General features: G+C 32.7%; 1 pseudogene; it reads left to right on the top strand.

Annotated features, from left to right (window-relative positions):
- The first annotated feature begins 4,679 nt into the window (after nucleotides 1-4,679).
- On the top strand, nucleotides 4,680-9,820 carry LOC107902405 (terpene synthase 10-like; annotated as a pseudogene).
- Nucleotides 9,821-16,737: the final 6,917 nt, after the last annotated feature.

Raw genomic sequence — 16,737 nt, 5'->3', positions numbered from 1 at the left:
TTCAAAATTTTTGATCAATCATTTTAATAATTTTGGAGTTGCACCCTATAATATATATTATGTAGATATAGATATATGATGTATGATATATGATATTTATATGAAGAGATACTGCATCCAACAAAATAATATGAAACGACTCCAAACGAGTTAATATACTTAAGATATAAAGCCATTCCAACAACTTTGCATCGGAGGATCTTTTTTTTCAAAACTGACTTAAATAATTTGATTGTTTATGAAATTTTTTTACATAGTATGTTAATGTCGGCAATCTTATCGCCGGTACTACCCTCCATCATCACGTAATGATTTCTCGATGATTGTCCAGCCTATAAAAATTGATTTTTTTGTTGATATCATGTTCGCCAGCACTAGTATGTATTTTTTTTAAATGCACTTAAAAAATACGGGTATTTCGAGATTAAAAAGAAGAAACAAATCTTTTAATAGATTATGGCGTTCACGTTGCCGACACCGGTTGAAATTAAAACTTTTTTTCTACTTTTTTGGTGTTGGCGTTCTCTTTCCTAGTATCGATGTGGTTTTTGATTTTTTTTTGTTAGTGTGCTCTAGTTGTCGGGATTGGTGAATGTTTTTTAAAAAAAAAGTCCAAAGGCACTTTATTATTGACGAAAGACTGCAAAGTTGCCATATTTGTTACTGCTAACCGTACCTCCTCCACTACCAATGTCGTTTTGCTCTACTTCCTGCTATCACCATACAACGCTTTTCCCTGCTTGCTTCTTGTTCTTAAAGCGACTGACATCGACTTATTCAATTTTGTGGCTTGGTTCAAAAAATCTAAGGAAAAACGAAAAGAAGAGAGGAAGAGAAGAAGGCAAGGCAAATTTGGGCACCCTACACAGTCCTTGACTTGGAAGCCACTCGAATGCAAGCGTAGGCACTTCCAAAGTCGAGACATCTCACGTACGGGAAAATCGTTCCGCCTAAATACACAATGTTCAGTCCAGGGTGTACACCTCATTGATATATTGTTCAACATTCAAATTGGTGGAGACACTTGCTGCAATAACATGCGCACACGGATACTTAAATATCTCGAACCTCTCACACTCACACCACCTATTTTGGACCGCGTGACAATCAATGTACTCTTAGACCCTGAAAGTTTTCATGTTTCGAGAATATAGTTCTGTATTCATCGACTTTGCCCTTTGAGCATTAACTTCTATGGCCTTCCTAACCTCCTCCACGCACAAGTGTCCCACCTTCATCTACATTACTTGTCTCAGTCCCATTCTTGGTATCAAATTTGCCAACCTGTGGAACGTATCTGAGAAAACAACTAAAATTGGCAAATGACGTGTGTGCTTCAAGATGAAGTTAACCACCTCCACGAGGTTGGTCGTCATATGACTATATCGACACCCGTCATTATAACTTTGAGCCCATTACCATAGCTCCATGCTACCTAACCATTGCCAGAAAAGATTTGTTACCCTTACCATATCAGGCTCACGCCTTGCTAGCCTATACTTGAATCAGTGTGGTTCCAGCTTGTACCCTGCTTATGTATCCTGATATGACATGTTACCGTACTTTTAGTAAAGTGATTCAAACTATTTAAAAATAAAATTATAAACGAGATTTTTTACCAATGTTCACGAGTTCTTTAAGCTAGTCTTTATTCTTGTACTTTCAGTGGAAGTTGACAGCGATCTAGCCGATACTATAAACGAACCTCCAGGAACCCTAGAATGCTTAATCACAGCAGCTAATCCCTTCGATCTGTCAGACAAAATGCAAATGTTGTCTTGTCTGACAACATGCTTCCATAAGTTCATCAAGAAAAATTCCTAATATTCGAACTTTTCCAGCTCCACGATAGCAAAAGCGATTAGTAGTACGTTCTGGTTACCGTCTTGTTCAATTGCAATAAGGAGTATTTGCGTATATTTACCATAAAAGCATGTACCGTCAACCTACACCAGTGGCTTACAGTGGTAAAAGAACCTAACACATGGATCAACGTCTAGAACAACTAGTGGAAAAATTTTCCCCCAGTTGTAGTTCGTCATTCGGGCCCTTACAAGGTAATGTTTGCAAATCAACCATGATACCTGCCTTGTACTCCTGCATAACGGATATCCATGCTTGAATTTTATTACGTGACACATCCTGGTCATCGTACAATTACTCTATTGCAATCTGTTTTGCCCACCAGCCTTGTGTGTCGGCAATAAGGACCTATACAGTAATGGTGGGCATGTCTTTTACTAGTGGCATGATGTAGTTGCATATTTTTCATATCTAGTTTTTGGTGGTCTTGCATTTTACGTGTAGCCTTATATGTATGGAGCCCTTCTAATCTTCAGATTGTTTATAATTGAGTCCTTCATATTAATACAGCCTGAACCTACTAGTTGCACCCGTCTTCAGCCTTCCAAAATTCCCTAACATATAAAGTTGGTGTAGACTTCTTGACTTTGTAATCCACCGACACCTTCATGCTATACTGTTTGATAGAAAATACACAGTCCATCTTATTCTCAAACTGTTTCCTTATGAACAACTCTCCAAACTATAATCTGCCTCCAATTGGTGAGCAATTATTATATCTTGGTACTCAAGAAACTTAGGTGCAAGCACCACATCGAGGTCTACGCTCAACATGTAGGCCCAAGGTCATTTTTTATAACTATATCACGACTCGGGTTCGACCAAAAAGAGGTGTACAACTTGACCCTCATTCATGCCTTCATCATTGATTTTGTGCGAGACCTCATCTATATTATGGTCACTAAATTCTTCACCATTATGATGAGAATGATCATCATACTCAGACCCTTCTTCACCATTTGTGTTGGTGCCCATCACCTCCGGATGTATCTTTAGACGGAGGCTCAGGATAGGGTTGTTATATGAACTCCCACCATAGTTTGGATTCCGGGCATTTGTGATGTCCTTCCACAACCTGGCTAATCTTTTCATCCGACATTAAGATCAAACTCAAACATACTATCTTGACTTATTGGACGTACAATTTGAAAAAGCTCGGGATCAGATATCTCAGTGAATAACTCAACTAGTAGGGGGTTGTTGGTCCTAGTCGGGCAATAAATTATGATCATAGTACCCAGGTCATCATCATTTACAAGTTTCATCTACTCAAATTTCCATATATCTAAGGAAACTGGAAATTTGTAGAATAATCTTAACATCGTCTTCCCACAATGGACAACTATTTTTGCATTGATCTTTTGTTTTAGTTCTTCTAGCATTACAGTCTTATTGAGTCTCATCCCTATTTTCTGGCGACCTTGAAATACACAACCTTCTTCAGCTTTTTGTAGAATTGGCCTATCGAAATGAAAATTCATCTTTAATAAAATTTGATTTCTCTTCAACTGAACACATATATTTCCTTCTTTTTTTTCTTTCTCTCTTAAATAGTTAAAGCAAGAAAAACTCAACAAAAACCTCAACCAAATGCATATATAGCCTGGTGGTGCCACCATACAACCTATTGGCACAAAAAAAATTATTTTTCCCTACCACTAGTGCCAGAAAAGAGAACAACTTTTTTCCAAAAAGAGTGGTGTCGACAACGAGAAAGCTTACACAAAAAATTTTTTTTTCCTCACACCGTTGCCGACAAGGAAAACGTCAACACAAAAAAAAACAACTTTTTAAAAAACCCACATGGGTGACGGCGTTGTGCCGACAACAAGAACGCTAGCACCCAAAAAAAAGTCCCTTGACGTAGGTGCTAGCAAAGAGAATGTCGACACCAAAAAAACACCGACACACTTTTTTTTTAATTTGAACCAGTTCCAGGATCATGAACTTCGGTACCTATTAAAACATTATTATTTTTATATCCTAGAACACTAGTATTTTTTAGGTGTATTTGAAAAAAAAACATACATACTGGTGCTGGAGAACATAGTGGTAACACAAAAAAATAATTTTTTATTAACAGGTTAATCATTGGACAATCATTACAGGATAATGGAAGGTGGTACCAGGGGTGAGATGGCCGACACCAACATATATTGTAGAAAACAAATCATTTATGTACAAAATTTTACACCTGGATCATCTTCATAAATAATTATTTTTTTTAGGGTCAGTTAAAAAAAAAAGCCTGCATGGCATGGTGCATTACTAAAATTTGTTTGTTTGTCTTCATTGAAGTAATTACCATTCGTGTAGAGGTCCAAGAAAAAATAATAGTCCCGTAGATAAAGTTTGATCCTAGATCATCTCAAATATCTTAATAAGAAATTATTTTTGCATTCTAGTTATTTAAAATAATATTGTAATGAAGATTTTTTACTTGAGATTATCACTCAAATAAAAACGAGTAAAAATTAATAATATAAATGAAAACCATGGAAACAAAAAGTTAAAGAAAACTAAAAGCATGTGAACCATATTTTTACTTAATAAACATTAACAACTCAATAAATTAACTATAAAAAATATAATTTACTTAAAAAATAATGGCACTTACAACATGTACTAATATTTTTTTTAATGTCAATATACAAACTTATATTATCTTTTTAGGAATACAATATAATATGTTTTATCATCGTGTTTAATATTTTTGTGCACATTAATGTTTGTTAATGCATGTATCAACAAAAAATACATCTATATATACTACTTCGCATTGTTCCAATTCGTTCTCCATATCAAGTGATAACGATTTATTGAGCAGTAGTTTGAAGCTTTAGAAATGGCTTTTTGCATATGTAGTTCATTCCCGGTGTGCAATATCCCCATACACTCAAAATGGAAAAGCTTCTCATACAATGGGTCAAGCTTCCGTAGGTTAATTGTTTTTTCTACCTCACAAAGTGATACTACAAACAAAACTTCTATTGAAGACGTCACCATAACTAGACGATCGGCTAATTACCACCCTGCTATTTGGGATTATGATTATGTTCAGTCACTCAGAAATGATTTTGTACAAGTATATTTCACATTCTTAGTGCATATATATGTGGCAGTTGGCACCATTTTTGTTTTGCTTTTCCTTTTTTCCCTAATAAAGCTAAATTTGGAGCAAGCTAACAAAAACTAGTTGTAACCTGTGTGTATAGGATGAATCGTACAAGGAACGATCAAGAAAGCTGAAGGAAGAAGTGAGGATGATGCTTGGAAATGTGGTGGATCCTTTGGAGAAACTTGAGCTTATTGATACCTTACAAAGACTTGGTTTGTCCTATCACTTTGAAGCTGAAATAAACAACACTTTGAAGAATATAAGTTCCGATCGCATCAGTACTGCTGCATGGAAAAAAGAAAATTTATATGCTACAGCTCTTGAATTTAGATTGCTTAGACAACATGGGTATAAGGTGGATCAAGGTAACGACAAAAATTAAAAAACTGGATGTATCAATTTTTATATATAATTTAATTATACTTAACACTGAATTATTTTCATCCACTAGATGTTTTCACTTACTTCATGGATGATGTTGGAAACATTAAATCAAGCCTTAATCAAGATTTCAAAGGACTGCTCAACCTGTATGAGGCTTCATACCTCTTATTAGAAGGTGAAACAATGTTGGAGAATGCAAGAGAGTTAGCAGCCAAACTTCTCAAACAATATCTGAAGGAGAACAATGATCATCAATATCTTTCGATGCTTGTGGACCATGCCTTGGAGCTTCCTCTACATTGGAGGATGCCAAGGTTGGAAGCTAGATGGTTCATAGATGAGTATGAGAAAAGCAAGGACAAAAATCCCATTATTTTAGAGCTTGCTATATTGGATTACAATATAGTCCAATCTATACACCAAGAAGATCTTAGATATGCTTCAACGTAAGTACGCCTACTACATACTAGTTCAAAATTAATTCTCATAAGCATCAACGCACGTTTGATTTCAGTTTCTTGTTCTTCCTTTTTTTTTTTTTAGATGGTGGAGGAACTTGGTCTTGGCAAGAGGTTTACCTTTGCTAGAGATAGGCTGATGGAAAACTTTTTATGGACTGTGGGAATGGAAATTGCTCCTGAGGATGGAAAAAGTAGAATATTTCTTACAATGGTCTATGCGCTAATAACAGTTATAGATGATGTTTATGATCTTTATGGAACCTTAGATGAGTTGGAGCTCCTCACGGATGTTGTTGAGAGGTTTGCACATCTGATTTTATCTGCTATTGACAATTCTTATCAATGTTTAATAAGCTTTAATATATATGTTGGTGTAATTTCAGATGGGATATAAATGCAATACAGAGGCTTCCAGACTATATGAAGATATATTACCATGCTCTTTACAATTCCATTAATGAAATGGCTTTCGACACTCTTAAGGAACAAGGGATAAATGTCATTCCTTTCCTCAAGAAACTGGTATTAAACCAATTTATAGTCTTTCTCTTACTTTTCCTCATCAACTTTATCTGATTGTGTTATTCATTCAGTGGACAGATCTTTGTAAAGCACTTTTGTTGGAGGCAAAATGGTATTACATTGGATATACGCCAACTCTACAAGAGTACATTGATAATGCTTGGATTTCAATAGGAGGTTCTTTAGTGCTTGCTCATTCCTATTTGGTAAATGATCATTGTTGACACCATTTTTTTGGATGGAAAACGGGGTCGACTTGGGTTTTGAAAAATGAAACGGGAGTCGCCACCAATCCTTTTTAATGAGGTGTGATTGGATCACCTCGAAAACGGGTTGTTTTTAATAAACGGTTTTATTTTATTAAAACAACAAGTTTGGTCCACGAAATTTAGAAAAATGGGTTCGGGAGTCGGTTACGCACGAGGAAGGATTAGCACCCTCGATACGCCCAAAATTGGTACCTAGTTGATTACTTAATATCTTAATGTCGAAAATTGAGAACCTTGGAGAATTTTAAAAATACGATCCTTGTATTAAAACGTTAAAAGTTTTCAGGAAAAGGGGCATATTTCACATTATTCGAGAAAAAGAATCATATCCAGTAAGTTAGGACACAATGTCTCGAATTCCCGATTCGTGAATAAAATGCTTATTTAAAAAATATTTAACTATCTTGGATTAAAGAAGGGATCATGACCAGTAAGTTAGGACACGATCCTTTTTTAATTCCCGATATTGTTTAAAACTTGAGTTTTAGAAGATTCGTACATTTAGATTTATCATGAAAATCGAAACCCAGTAAGTTAGGATACGATCCTCTCGAGTCTAAACACGAAATATTGTTTATTCAAAACAAATTTTGTTAAATCGAGTAAAATAAAACATGTAGTCGTTGTAAAAAAAAGAGGGGTGAAAACTAATTACATTGTTGCGATGCATGGCAATACCATAATAAATACAAAAATATATAAGAATAATACGGCCATAACAACTAAATAAATAAAATAAATAAAAGAGCAAATCCATAACATGCAGAACAATATAATAGCAAATAAAAATTAAAGCACTTGAGTAAAATGATAATAAGCATGTAAATAAATGAATGAATTAACACCAAAATGAAACGATGATAATGAATAACATTATAATATTTATAGATATAGGTATGTATACATGCGAGAATTATAAAATATAAGAGTATACGTACGTGTATGAATTATAAAACATATAAAAATGTGAGTTTGTATGCATATGTAAATTATATGGAAATATACATATAAAAAAGACATATAAGTATGTGTATGTAGTTATAAAAATATGTATATAGGTATATATAAAAATTATGAAAATAGAAGTAATACAGACATGTATAAAAAAAATAGGTATTATTTATGATAATTAGAAATGTACAAGTATTATAATATACATGCATATATAAATAAATTATAAAAATAAGTAAGCGTATATGTATACATATATATAGTACAAAAAGTATGCGTATAAATATCTAGAAAAATATATGTATATATAAAAGAAATATACGTATATATATGGAAGAGCAACTATAATAATGATAATAATAATAATAATACAAAAATAATAATATAATATAGAAATATAATAATGAATAAATGAGTATAAAAAAATAAAATACAAAAATAAAACAGATGGACTAAATAGGAATAAAAAAACAAAAGTATTGGGCAAAATCGAAATAAAAAAAGAATAAAAGGGATTAAATTGTGACACGCCGAAAGAGGGGACCAATATAGTAAATAACCCAAAGACCCAAAACGCTGTGCTTTGATGGGGACTAAGATGAACCAAAAATAAAATTTTGTAGCCAAATCGCAAATATGCGAAAAACTTCCATGAAAGCGCTATAAAATAAAAAGGACTAATTGCGCAAATATTCCATTTTAAGAAAACACGCGGATCCTCCCCTGGGTCGGGTCACCGCGCGGGTCAGAGACCAAAACGACGCCATTTTAATCTCTGAACCCTAAATTCAAAAACGACATCGTTTTACAGGGTATTTAAACCCATTTTTTGCTTCACAAAAACATTTCAGCCGCAAATTTTTTTAAAAAAAATTCCAAAAGCCCTTTTTTCTCTCTAAAAAAAACTGACACTTGAGGATTTAAGGCCCCATGTCGCGCCGGCCAACCGCCCGCCACACCACCACCGTATTCCGACGGTCGGCGAGGCTCACGAATGGATTTTTAAAGTCCCTCCCCGGTGAGTTTCTTTGTTCTTTTTTTATTTTCGTTTAAGCAATAAAAATGAAAAAAATAAAAAAAACTATGATAAAAATAAAATGGAGAAAGATTGAAATCAGAGGAACCCGGAAATCACCTTTGATTTTTTTTTTTGCTTTTATTTCTGTGAAAACTATTACAGAAGAAGAAAAAAAAGAAGAAGCCCCTCCCTTTTTTTTACAAAAAACAAATCGGTTCCCCCTCCCTTTGTTTTCGATTTAGAATGACTTTTTATATCAAGCCATTTTACAATTTTTTTTATTTTTCTTTGCTTGTTGTTGCTGCTTTCTTTGTTTGTTTGCAGGTGAGCAGTTGGACGGTGGCAGAGAGCAGGTGGCCACTTGCGCTATGAAGCGACGGCGGAGGCGCTAGGGCAGGCTAGGGACGTGAGGCGCATTGGCTAGGCTAGGGTTTTAGAAAACTGAAACCCTAGGTTGGCTATTGGAAATTTAGGTTGGTTGGGCTTTGGGTAGTTGGGCCGGTGCATTTGGGCTTCGGGTTTTGGGCCAGTGTTTAGGTGGGTTGAGTTTGGCTTATTTTGGGTTTGTTTAAGATGGGTTTGTAATGGGCCGGGCAAAATGGGCTTGTACAATCATATAACAGAAGAAGGGTTGCACAGCATCCAAGAAAATTACTCCGATATAGTATATCGGTCCTCCCTAATAATACGATTAGCAAACGATTTAGGGACATCATCGGTAAGCAATATATAGTTGTAAACTTGAAATTTCAATTAATTAATTGCTCTGATATGCTTATCTTTTTTTTTTTTGGTTAGTATGAGCTAAAAAGAGGTGATATTCCTAAATCAATCCAATGTTATATGCATGAAAGTGGAGCATCTGAAGAAGAAGCTCGTGAGCACATAAAAAAGTTAATTGACTCAACATGGAAAAAGATAAATGAAGATCAAATGGCTAAACTTCCTTTCCCTCGTAAGTTTATTGAAATTATTAAGAACATTGCTAGAGTGTCTTTATTGATGTACCAAAATGGCGATGGCCATGGTATTGGAAATGAGGAAACCAAAGATAGAGTGTTATCATTATTTGTCCACCCAAATTTTTTGCCCAAGTGATTAAGAATGTTGGAATTATTTCCATACAGGGCCAAAAAAATTGTTAGTTTTTAGTGTAATGTGTCAAATAATTTTATGATCTTTTAGTATGGTTTACAATAAAATTATTATGGTAGTGTAAGGACTATCCTAGTACACGTTGATCCCTTTGCTCTTAATTGTTTCTGCTTCTCTCTGTTGTTATGTTTATGAGTCCTTTAAGCCTTTCTTTGGAACTCTATTCTTATAAAACGAATGCTACATGTTTTCTAAAAAAAAAAGAAAAAAAAAGAGAGGAAAAAAAAAGGGAAAAGTGCCAAACATGCTACATGACCCCATGACAAAAAGAAATTTATTATTATGTAATTTTTATCAATTTATTTTTAGAATTTAAATTATTTTTAATAAATAATAGAATAATTATATATAATTTTAAAATTTTGCATAAACTAATAATATATATGATTTGGCAACAAACTATTAAAATAATCAATTTAAGCACAAAAATAAAGAAGTTGAAATTTTTTTTATTATTCATGTGTTAATCTACCATATGTTAAATGTTATTTTCACAACGTTTAACATGCCGCATATCCTCATAGCATTATTATTTTTGAAAATGTGTTTTTTTTTAAATTTAAATTACTATTTTGATCGCTTATCTTTTAAAAAAAAATCTATTTAAGTCATTTAACGTTGAAAAGTTTACAATTTATAGTTACTAACTTTTCTATGTGATGGGTTCTTTGTTTTGACATTACAAAATTCTAATATTTCGATTAGAACTTCTTGATTAGTTGATGTAGTCTATAATAAAAACTTAAAAATATGATGATTTGGATATCAAATACTTCACTAATGAATTGTGATATCAAATACATGTGTCATAACACTGCTACACCATCCAATTGTTAGTCTCTAACGGTTATGTGACCAAAATATTTTTTTGTCCCTAATGTTAATGCCCAAAATGATATTTTTAATAGTTGAATGATTGAGCCCAAATTCCTCGAATCATTAAATAGTTATCAATGTAATTTATACATAATGATAAAATAATACATAATTGATAAATAGTTGTAATTCTTAACTTTAACACCCTAAACCTGGCCTAGATGTTACGACCGTATCTTGAGGAATTACATTAACCAGTTCAAAAACTACCGATTTAATCAAACTTAGTGTGTGTTTCAAAAACATAAAATTTGAGAAAAATCTCACAAATGATAGTAAAAATTAAATCCAGAAACACTTATCTCAACCCAGAATTTGACTTCGAAATTGTGTGCTTTAAAGAAAATACTAATGTTGGCAGATCATTTCCAAAACTAAGGCAAACATTCGCTAAAAAACATTTAATTGTTTACAAAAAACACTTAAGTATATATTTAATCTTTGTAGCGATATTTTCCAAAGTTTTAATTTTGAAAACCAAATTCCATTTTGTTAGCTCGTGTGATTTTGTAGTTTTACTCTTGAAAATATCAAATATCCATGAATAAAACAAAAAAAAAATAGGAACCAAAACAAGTCCAAAAACAAATTACAGTCCCAAAAGCCCAAAATACACAATTACTAAAAATAACCGCATTTTAACTACTGAGAAAAACAGTTCGAGCTTTCGCAAGTTGTCCGGTCGTAAGTTAGAGGATTACTTGAAACATTATAAACAAACGAGTGAACTAGAATCCCAAAATGCGACTTGACCCACAAAACAAAATTTTACTTATAATGTTCACCCATACGAATATCATATTGCTTACAATAACAATTATTTTTTACTTACAAGTGTCATGTATATTTTTACACGTAATTATACTTCTAAAGTTATCGAAAAAAAAATCGTACATAAAATTTTCACCTACCTTAACCATAGCACACACTAACACATCTTGACAGATGTCATGTTTCGAGCCTTACTTTAGCTAAACTGACCTCACGAAAAGGTCTAATTACGCATTTCTATGTCAAATGGGCATAAGTAGAAAATTTTTGGAAAATGGGCCCACACAGTCCAACAAACCAGCTCGTGTGGCCCACACGGCCCACCTGACAAGCCCGTCTGATTTCATATGCTCGTGTGTCCTACACAACCTACCTGAATTGCCTGTGTAATCACATACACTCGTGTGCTTCACACCGCCTGACACATGCCCGGCCACATAATTGTGTGGTGCATACGGCCTAGCACACATCTGTGTGATGTAGAGTAGTTTTGAAATAGTCATTATTTTTTGGGTTTTTTTGAGATCTAATCGTGTTTTCAGGTTAAAATTACACACCTTAATACTTAAATAGTATACAAGATCATTAAATGATACACATTACTTAAGCATACCAATTTATATCACTTTCTTATACATATCATAAAGGCATATTTAATTAACAAACAATAAATCTATATTAAGCATACATAAATAAAGACAATCATCTTTCTCCACCATCAATTATATTAATGCGACAATTACAACAAAATTCATTAATGACACTTCAATTTGATTGTCTAACCGCCTCCAGACTTACTAACATCTAGAGTATGAATACTGCAGTAAAAAATATAGATTTATAAGGTGGTATCCGCAAGTATATGAGTCTAGCTGTAATATAGTTACTACGGAGTAGATGAGTACCCTAAGGATCGTACCCAAGGGAGGCGAGTGCAATATCAATTTTAACCTAAACACCGAAAGATCTAATTAATACTTTAATTTAGTTATAGTACGATAGTAAAATAAAATATATTTTTTAATATTTTTATAATAATGTAAAATAAAACAAGAAAATAAAATTCAAGAGATTAAAGAGTAGAATAAATCAAATCTTGATTATGGATGATTAGTTTGTTTCGTTAATCCCCATCAACTATTGCTTCAGGCTCATTGTCAATCAACTAGTTGCTACCCCAGCACGATCTTCTGATCTTCCACTCAAATAACAAGTTAGCAAGAACTACTTATCTTCTAACCTCACAGTCTAGACTAGTTTGGTGTGAAGGCGTTTATAACAGCTCGGTTTAAGCTAAATCAGAACAGTGGTTTCGAAACAACAAATCTGAAGTCATAAAATTATTTTAATATTATTTTTGGAATTTACAGCATGTTATTTGATATGTGTGAAAATTTCGTGATTTAATGTTACCGATTGGTTAGTTAATTTAATAAAAGGACTAAATCGCATAAAATGCAAAAGTGGCATACTAAATGTTTAATTATTTATTTACTATGATTTATTACACCAAAGGTCCTTATGATGATATTAGACCATTGGTTGTGTAAGTGGACATTTATGGACAACCATTATATGATTTGCATGTTATATCATTAAGGGTAATTAAGTGATTTGGTATTTAAGTTAATAAAATTAAAATAAAACAAATGAAATTCATTTTTTTCATCTTAGTTGACCGAATTTGAAGAAGGAGAAGCCATTAAAATACCTTGAACATTTGGCCATTTGCATGATTCATTAGTAAGTTCGTTTTTGCTCGATTTTTGATGATTTTTACGTTTTTGAGATCGTTGCTTCGTATACTAGCTAGCCCGTGTCTTAATTTTCAAAATTTTTGATGATTTTGTGAAATGCCATTGATGAATATTCAAGCTTTTTGTTGTTTGATAATGGAAAATAAATATTTGATGTTAGATTATCATGTTCTATTAAGTGATTTTTGATAAAAATGCTTATTGAGGATTAAATTGTGAAATTTGTAAATTGAGGGGTTAACATGTGAAATAAATAGAATTTATGGATTGCTATGGACATAGGGAAGACTCGGTTAAGCATGAGTATATTAAATTTTTGTGTATATTGTGTTTTTTTGAAATAGGGACTAAATTGTAAAAATGTAAAACTTTAGGGGCAAAGTGTAAACGTGCCCAAATGTATGTTTTTGATTAAATTGAATAAAATAGTGATTGAATAAGCTGAATGTGATATTATATATATTAATAAAAGTATAATTCAGACCTAGATTAGGGGAAAACTAAAGTTATCGACTAAAGGACTCGATTCGCCATTTTAACATCCCAGGTAAGTTCGTACGTGATAAACATCGTACATGATAAAAAACTAAAGTTTGATATGAATTTGTACAGGTATATACATGTAAGTAAGAAGTTCAAATAGAAAAGGTTAAGATTGTGCATATAACTATATGAATAAGCTTATGGAAGGTTTGATATTGTCATGAATTATACATTAATTTGTTCAAATTGACGAATTGTGTTTTATGAATTGTTCAGTACACTTAGTACGAACTTACTAAGTTTTATAGCTTATCTTGTTTGTTTTTCCTTTGTTATATAGATTTTGAAGGCTAACTCGAGTTTGGGGATCATCCAGGAACATTGTCACACTATCGATTGCTATTTCGGTACCTTATAAGTTTTCGGTACCTTATAAGTTTGTACTTTTGACTTATGGCATGTATAGGCTAATTTCTATATGGTACATTTTGATTAGTGTATATATAGCTATGCGAAAATGGCTTAATAATACTGTTAATGTTTATGAATATTATGCCATATATTGAGCTCATTTTGGAAGTATGTTATATAGTATATAATTGTGTGATAATAAGGATGTCCAACTAAGTTTGCCGATTTTGCTTCTTAATTTTCGGATATGAATATTAAGTCATGCTACAAATATATTTCAAAGACATTAAATTGTGGTTATTTCGCATATTACTATGAGATTCAAATGTGATTGTTTTTATATGTTATAATGTTGTCCATTTTGAGTATATTGATGCTGTCCAATTTGATGTATAATGCTATCCAATTTGAGCATATAAAGCTGTCCATTTTGATGTATAATGCTGTCCATTTTGAGTATATTAAAGCTGTCCAATTTGATGCATAATGCTGTCCATTTTGAGTATATTGATGCTCTCCAATTTGATGTATAATACTGTCCATTTTGAGCATATTGATGCTGTCCAATTTGATGTATAAATGTTGTCCAAAACGGGGTAGGTTACTTATGTTTGTATTATGTTGCATAGTTATTAATTTGTTAATGAAATAAATGTTTACCAATTGATGTTTTGATAAATGCTCGGTATATGATATGTACTGATAAATGTTTAAAAATGTTTTAAGTATTTGAATGATATAAAATTTTAATTAGTTAAATGGTAATGAAAGGGTTGAAATTTGAAGCATGATTTGAAAATGTAATTTAATTAGTAAAGCATGATTGATATTTGGTGTGGATTATTAATGACCTATATTTTGACGAATAAATTGTTTTGATCATTAGGTGAGATAAATTAGGGTTTAAATATATATATTTACATACACATGACGCATATTTATATACAGCTATAGTATTTGGTTTATTTTGTTAAATATGAGATTTTGATATTTAGTAATGCTTCGTAACCCTAATCCAGTGACGGATACGGGTTAAGAGTGTTACAGTGTTCACAGATAGGCCATACCAATTTTGGGTTAATTTCCACCTTGATTACTTCCTAGGGTTGTCAGACCTAGGGTTTTAAATTCTTCCTTTCCCAAACAGCTGATCCGTTGAGTAACCCTACAAAACAGTTAATGGATCATACTTTCACTTGCTAATCCCCCATAAAAGGATTAGTTCCTCATGGTTTTCATAAACAATATGGAACTAATGAAAATAGAACACATGACAAATGAATTGGAACGTAGATTTTAAGAAACCACCTGATTTGTATTAAGAATAAATCGAATCCACAGAGTTTGATTGTCTCCACAAATCAGATCTCTCGAGATAAAAAAAGAACAAATTGGAAAAAACCTAAAATCTAAGAAGAAAGAAAACTAAACTGAAATGTAAAAGAAAAATTCCATACTAAGTAATTGGTGCCTTTTACATGTGGCAAAAGAGGCTATTTATAGAGTTCAGGTGGTCATCATCCTTAACCCTAGGTTAGTTGACATTCTCGAGCTTTAAGTTTGATTGTACAGACCAAAATGCCCTTTGGATCGTGTTTAATTCATGTCTAGAGTTGATGGCGCGACACACCATGACCTATTTCGCGACACAAGAGTCATTATACTCGTTTTGGGATATCTTTAGGGGTATGTCGCAACACCCTTAGTCTGTGTCGCCACAACAGAGGCAGTTTTGTGGGTTCTTCATTTTTCCCTATGTTGCGACATTGATCATTCTGTGTTGCGACACAGCGATCGGTATCTATTTAGTATGCCTTCTAATGGTCTCCTACACACTTATAAAATTCGTTAGCTCACCCTTAGGCCGCATTTGACCCCCTGAGGTCAATGAAATACTCAATTTGCAGATTTTATTGAATTTAACAAAACTTACTAAAATAGAATTAAATCCTAATGATAATGTTTAATTCCAAGATCCTACTGTGCAAAAACTAGTTTAATCTGCTACACCAAATTACGGAAGATCAAACTCCCCCACACTTAAGTCATTGATTAAGAAACACGAACAACAAGAAGAAATAAAAGACGTCCCTTGAGCAGATATCATACAAGTGTTAACTTAGGAGCACATGACTAGTTATAGCATATTCGCGAACATATTTAACATGATGAATAATTGATTTACCACTTTTGACCTCAAATATCTAAGTTTAGTATATTACAAAGTATACAAACACTAAGGGTCTCACTTATAAGGATCCATCAATAAATCATACAAGTAATTTGATTATCCGAGCATAGTACAAATAGTTGTTTATGTGATTGTTTAATAAAATGTCCATCATAAATAGGGATATTTAGGCCATATAGGACTTTTCAGCTTGTTACGTTCTGCGGCTTAGGACAAGTATGGGCTTCAAAAACAACATCAAAAGGGTTACAAACACGAAAATAGTTTGGCACATCATATTGAACCCTATTCTTCCCCTTTAATGACCATTACCCACTCGCCGCCTTATTTATCCTTCTCTTACCTACCTTGTTAATCCACGTAGGAAATTATAGCATGACATAGCAACTACAACTAGCTTACGAGTTTCTGTTCATTAACAAATGAGCTTTTCTTATTGTTGTGACTTTGTCACTTTCTTTTTCAATTCATCTCTCTCACAAATTTTTTTTGCTTTTCAAGAATTTT

This window comes from Gossypium hirsutum, chromosome D05, assembly GCF_007990345.1.
Source record: "Gossypium hirsutum isolate 1008001.06 chromosome D05, Gossypium_hirsutum_v2.1, whole genome shotgun sequence".
Taxonomy (NCBI): domain Eukaryota; kingdom Viridiplantae; phylum Streptophyta; class Magnoliopsida; order Malvales; family Malvaceae; genus Gossypium; species Gossypium hirsutum.
The sequence above is the reverse complement of the archived record's forward strand: the minus strand, read 5'-3'. Positions and strand labels throughout refer to the sequence as shown.